The sequence below is a fragment of the Littorina saxatilis genome, linkage group LG15 (genome assembly GCF_037325665.1).
Source record: "Littorina saxatilis isolate snail1 linkage group LG15, US_GU_Lsax_2.0, whole genome shotgun sequence".
Lineage (NCBI taxonomy): Eukaryota > Metazoa > Mollusca > Gastropoda > Littorinimorpha > Littorinidae > Littorina > Littorina saxatilis.
The window spans coordinates 33305727-33311966 of record NC_090259.1 but is presented as its reverse complement, the minus strand read 5'-3'; the positions used below and the strand labels follow the sequence as shown (position 1 = coordinate 33311966).

General features: G+C 46.7%; 1 long non-coding RNA gene across 1 annotated transcript; it reads right to left on the bottom strand.

The window, feature by feature from the left end:
- Positions 1–1129: 1129 nt before the first annotated feature.
- Positions 1130–6240, bottom strand: LOC138948104 (uncharacterized). Its single transcript, XR_011449885.1, has 3 exons — positions 6122–6240; positions 5836–5970; positions 1130–1946 (listed from the first exon to the last, which is right to left on the bottom strand). It is a non-coding gene; the product is annotated as an uncharacterized lncRNA (long non-coding RNA).

Genomic DNA, 6240 nt, shown 5'->3' with positions numbered 1-6240 from the left:
GTGTCTTGTCACTTGGACTCATACTTAAATCTACACCCTGGCTGATTTCTGTACCTAAGAACTGTATAACATGTTGGAAGAGCAGTCTTCCGTCATTCATCTTACTGAGTGTTTTGACTGTCGGTCAGATTTAGCAAAATTATACTGTTTATAAGTGGCCGTTCTATCACTTTCCTCTGCTTTACATTTTTACACAATTGTTTTTTTTCAGTTGAATTTTTTTTTTTTTTTTAAATCTATGAGGAAGTAAGCAAGGTGATGATGGTGAACATGGGGGTGGTGGGGATGGGGAAGAAAATAAATTGTGTGTATAGTCTGAATTAGTTGATCAAAATCTACTAATTTGAGATGAACCCAAGCTGTTTTCATGTAACCATTTAAAGGGTGTTGCATCATTGTCAGTATTTGTATCTTGCCATTTTGTGTGTGAAAAACCCCCAAACAAACCCAAAAGAAAAACACAGTTTTCGTTGTGACTTGTGTTCTTGTGCAATGAAAAAAATGTGTTCCAAACAGTGGTCAAAATATCATTATGAATGAAAAGTCTCAGTGTGTGTGTGTGTGTGTGTGTGTGTGTGTGTGTGTGTGTGTGTGATATCTGTACCTCCCAGAAATTTTACATCTCTCTCTCTTTCTCTCTCTCTCTCTTTTTTTATTTGGCTGGGGGGGGGGGGGAAGCCCCCCCCCCCCCCCTCTTGTTCGGCCCTGTGTATCTTGACATTTTGTGTGTGAAAAACCCCCAAACAAAACCAAAAGAAAAACACAGTTTTCGTTGTGACTTGTGTTCTCGTGCAATGAAAAAATGTGTTCCAAACAGTGGTCAAAATATCATTATGAATGAAAAGTCTCAGTGTGTGTGTGTGTGTGTGTGTGTGTGATATCTGTACCTCCCAGATGCTGTTCATATACAAATATTTAATTTTCAATTTTTTATATGTCTGTGTGAAATAGTTCTTTACCTTCACTGGAACACACACACACACACACACACACACACACACACACACACACACACACACACACACACACACTCTCTCTCTCTCTCTCTGATTCTTTTTCTCTTTCTCTCGCTCTGTTTCTCACCCAAAGATTAAAACCTGAATACACGGCAAAAACAACATGAGGCTTGTTGACGACTTTAATACTGCATATAATAAGCATGTGTGCTGCTCTTTATGCGCGAGGTAGATGTAAACTGTTTAAAAGAAATGTTTCAGTCCAGTAGTTGTCTTAGTATCGATGACTTTATGATTTGCTAAGCTATACTCTTCTGAATAAGACATAAAATCACACCACCCAAAGAAATGAAAATTTTGTTTAACTGAGATAAGGCCCAAACACTTATATAATAGAAGATCAATGCACTTGAATTCAGACATTGGCATCTGTTTGAAAACTAACTGCATATTGAGCAAGCATGTGAATGCATGCACATGCATATATATAGACCTAAGTCTATGTGCAGGCAAAAACGCTTGGAATGCATACCTGTGGAACTGAATAAGTGGGCCAGTGTGTGTGTGTGTGTGTGTGTTTGTGAGTACATGTGAGTACATGTGTGCGGGTGTAAGTTTATGCATGCGAAGAAAGTAAGAGATCGAAATAAAGAGAGTGTCAAACAAGCTCATTCACAATTCATTTTGCTCCATACCCAGTTCTTTTTATGACGTGGAACAAAATTTCCCAAACAGCCTAGTCCAGGAATGCGAGCCAGCTCTTGTGCGCATTTTGTCTGTATGGTTGTCTTCAGGCTGTAGCACGTGCTGATGGCGCTGGGGTCGCAAACTGACGCCACACAATCGTCAAAGTGTCTGACGTCATCTTCGTTCTCAATGACGCATTTGGCCAGACTGCGTGACCCGAAGAGGGGGCTGCACACTCTTGCTGCGTCAGCAGTTTTCTTCTTACAACCCTGGAATCTCCTGGCCACACCGTTACACACTTTGCTGGAAAAGACATTTATACACGTGCTTGAGAATGTACAAACAAAAAACTAGAAAGAACAAAGAAATGCGTGTACGTTTGAAAAAGAGAAGTCACTAGCATATGGGGAACTCAGTTGGGCAAAGCGAGGTGACGTTGGGTTGAGGGTTGGGGATGGTGAAGGGTCAGTAAAGGAATTAAGGGATAGACTGGAAGGGTTGGGGATGGGGAAGGGTCGGTAAAGGAAGGGGAAAGGAATTAAGGGATAGACTTGAAGGGTTGGGGATGGTGAAGGGTCGGACCTACACGCACACGCACGCACCTACACGCACACGTTGGGCATGGGGAAGGGTCGGTAAAGGAATTAAGGGATAGACTGGAAGGGTTGGGGATGGTGAAGGGTCGGTACAGGAAGAGGAAAGGAATTAAGGGATAGACTGGAAGGGTTGGGAATGGTGAAGGGTCGGTACAGGAAGGGGAAAGGAATTAAGGGATAGACTAGAAGGGTTGGGGATGGGGAAGGGTCGGTACAGGACTCGAGAGGAAAGGAATTAAGGGATAGACTTGAAGGGTTGGGAATGGTGAAGGGTCGGTACAGGAATTAAGGGATAGACTTGAAGGGTTGGGGATGGTGAAGGGTCGGTACAGGAAGGGGAAAGGAATTAAGGGATAGACTTGAAGGGTTGGGGATGGGGAAGGGTCGGTACAGGAAGGGGAAAGGAATTAAGGGATAGCTGACTGGAAGGGTTGGGGATGGGGAAGGGTCGGTACAGGAAGGGGAAAGGAATTAAGGGATAGACTTGAAGGGTTGGGGATGGGGAAGGGTCGGTACAGGAAGGGGAAAGGAATTAAGGGATAGACTGGAAGGGTTGGGGATGGGGAAGGGTCGGTACAGGAAGGGGAAAGGAATTAAGGGATAGACTTGAAGGGTTGGGGATGGGGAAGGGTCGGTACAGGAAGGGGAAAGGAATTAAGGGATAGACTGGAAGGGTTGGGAATGGTGAAGGGTCGGTACAGGAAGGGGAAAGGAATTAAGGGATAGACTGGAAGGGTTGGGAATGGTGAAGGGTCGGTACAGGAAGGGGAAAGGAATTAAGGGATAGACTAGAAGGGTTGGGGATGGGGAAGGGTCGGTACAGGAAGAGGAAAGGAATTAAGGGATAGACTGGAAGGGTTGGGAATGGTGAAGGGTCGGTACAGGAAGGGGAAAGGAATTAAGGGATAGACTAGAAGGGTTGGGGATGGGGAAGGGTCGGTACAGGAAGGGGAAAGGAATTAAGGGATAGACTGGAAGGGTTGGGAATGGTGAAGGGTCGGTACAGGAAGGGGAAAGGAATTAAGGGATAGACTTGAAGGGTTGGGGATGGGGAAGGGTCGGTACAGGAAGAGGAAAGGAATTAAGGGATAGACTTGAAGGGTTGGGAATGGTGAAGGGTCGGTACAGGAATTAAGGGATAGACTTGAAGGGTTGGGGATGGTGAAGGGTCGGTAAAGGAATTAAGGGATAGACTAGAAGGGTTGGGAATGGTGAAGGGTCGGTACAGGAAGGGGAAAGGAATTAAGGGATAGACTAGAAGGGTCGGTACAGGAAGGGGAAAGGAATTAAGGGATAGACTGGAAGTGTTGGGAATGGTGAAGGGTCGGTACAGGAAGAGGAAAGGAATTAAGGGATAGACTGGAAGGGTTGGGAACTGGTGAAGGGTCGGTACAAGAAGGGGAAAGGAATTAAGGGATAGACTGGAAGGGTTGGGAATGGTGAAGGGTCGGTACAGGAAGGGGAAAGGAATTAAGGGATAGACTTGAAGGGTTGGGGATGGTGAAGGGTCGGTACAGGAAGGGGAAAGGAATTAAGGGATAGACTGGAAGGGTTGGGAATGGTGAAGGGTCGGTACAGGAAGGGGAAAGGAATTAAGGGATAGACTAGAAGGGTTGGGGATGGTGAAGGGTCGGTACAGGAAGAGGAAAGGAATTAAGGGATAGACTGGAAGGGTTGGGGATGGGGAAGGGTCGGTACAGGAAGAGGAAAGGAATTAAGGGATAGACTTGAAGGGTTGGGGATGGGGAAGGGTCGGTACAGGAAGAGGAAAGGAATTAAGGGATAGACTGGAAGGGTTGGGGATGGGGAAGGGTCGGTACAGGAAGAGGAAAGGAATTAAGGGATAGACTGGAAGGGTTGGGGATGGGGAAGGGTCGGTACAGGAAGAGGAAAGGAATTAAGGGATAGACTAGAAGGGTTGGGGATGGGGAAGGGTCGGTACAGGAAGAGGAAAGGAATTAAGGGATAGACTAGAAGGGTTGGGGATAGGGAAGGGTCGGTACAGGAAGAGGAAAGGAATTAAGGGATAGACTTGAAGGGTTGGGGATGGGGAAGGGTCGGTACAGGAAGAGGAAAGGAATTAAGGGACAGACTAGAAGGGTTGGAGATGGGGAAGGGTCGGTACAGGAAGAGGAAAGGAATTAAGGGATAGACTAGAAGGGTTGGGAATGGTGAAGGGTCGGTACAGGAAGGGGAAAGGAATTAAGGGATAGACTAGAAGGGTCGGTACAGGAAGGGGAAAGGAATTAAGGGATAGACTGGAAGGGTTGGGAATGGTGAAGGGTCGGTACAGGAAGAGGAAAGGAATTAAGGGATAGACTGGAAGGGTTGGGAACTGGTGAAGGGTCGGTACAAGAAGGGGAAAGGAATTAAGGGATAGACTGGAAGGGTTGGGAATGGTGAAGGGTCGGTACAGGAAGGGGAAAGGAATTAAGGGATAGACTTGAAGGGTTGGGGATGGTGAAGGGTCGGTACAGGAAGGGGAAAGGAATTAAGGGATAGACTGGAAGGGTTGGGAATGGTGAAGGGTCGGTACAGGAAGGGGAAAGGAATTAAGGGATAGACTAGAAGGGTTGGGGATGGGGAAGGGTCGGTACAGGAAGGGGAAAGGAATTAAGGGATAGACTTGAAGGGTTGGGGATGGGGAAGGGTCGGTACAGGAAGGGGAAAGGAATTAAGGGATAGACTAGAAGGGTTGGGGATGGTGAAGGGTCGGTACAGAAAGGGGAAAGGAATTAAGGGATAGACTTGAAGGGTTGGGGATGGGGAAGGGTCGGTACAGGAAGAGGAAAGGAATTAAGGGATAGACTAGAAGGGTTGGGAATGGGAAAGGGTCGGTACAGGAAGAGGAAAGGAATTAAGGGATAGACTGGAAGGGTTGGGGATGGGGAAGGGTCGGTACAGGAAGAGGAAAGGAATTAAGGGATAGACTGGAAGGGTTGGGGATGGGGAAGGGTCGGTACAGGAAGAGGAAAGGAATTAAGGGATAGACTAGAAGGTTTGGGGATGGGGAAGGGTCGGTACAGGAAGAGGAAAGGAATTAAGGGATAGACTTGAAGGGTTGGGGATGGGGAAGGGTCGGTACAGGAAGAGGAAAGGAATTAAGGGATAGACTAGAAGGGTTGGGAATGGGGAAGGGTCGGTACAGGAATTAAGGGATAGACTTGAAGGGTTGGGGATGGGGAAGGGTCGGTACAGGAAGGGGAAAGGGATAGACTGGAAGGGTTGGGGATGGGGAAGGGTCGGTAAAGGAATTAAGGGATAGACTTGAAGGGTTGGGAATGGTGAAGGGTCGGTAAAGGAATTAAAGGATAGACTTGAAGGGTTGGGGATGGTGAAGGGTCGGTAAAGGAAGGGGAAAGGAATTAAGGGATAGACTGGAAGGGTTGGGGATGGGGAAGGGTCGGTAAAGGAATTAAGGGATAGACTTGAAGGGAAAAAAACATAGTCCCAAAAGTAAATAACGCTTAACAGACCCAAAATCATAAGCACAAAAAGGTCAAACAATGTCACGAAAACGGTCGTTTTGTTTCTCTCCATTTTGGGACGTTACACATGGTACGTAGCCTGTACAAACTTATAATTATGCAACTGACCTCTGTTTGGCCCTTCTGTTGGTAAGGATGTCGTGAGTGAGAGTTCTGGAGCCGTGTCTCCTCAGTCGTCATCATGGCCGATACCGAACAGGGACTGACGTCTGGCCGGCAGCACTCGGCCTTTGCTTCCATCACCTAGCGGATGACGAAATGACAGTGACTAACAGCTCGCTCATACAACCCATTTTTGTGAGAAACTTACATCTTGATCAAGGCTTGTTGAAAGCGATGGAACAATAAGGTAATGAAAATGAAATGAAAATGAAATATTCTCATCCCGTTTTACCTTTGGAAGTATAGAACAGCGTAGTAGATCTATCGTTGTTGTATTTTTTTGCAATACAAAATGCACGCACGCACGCACGCACCTACACGCACACGCACACCTACAAACACACCCCCACA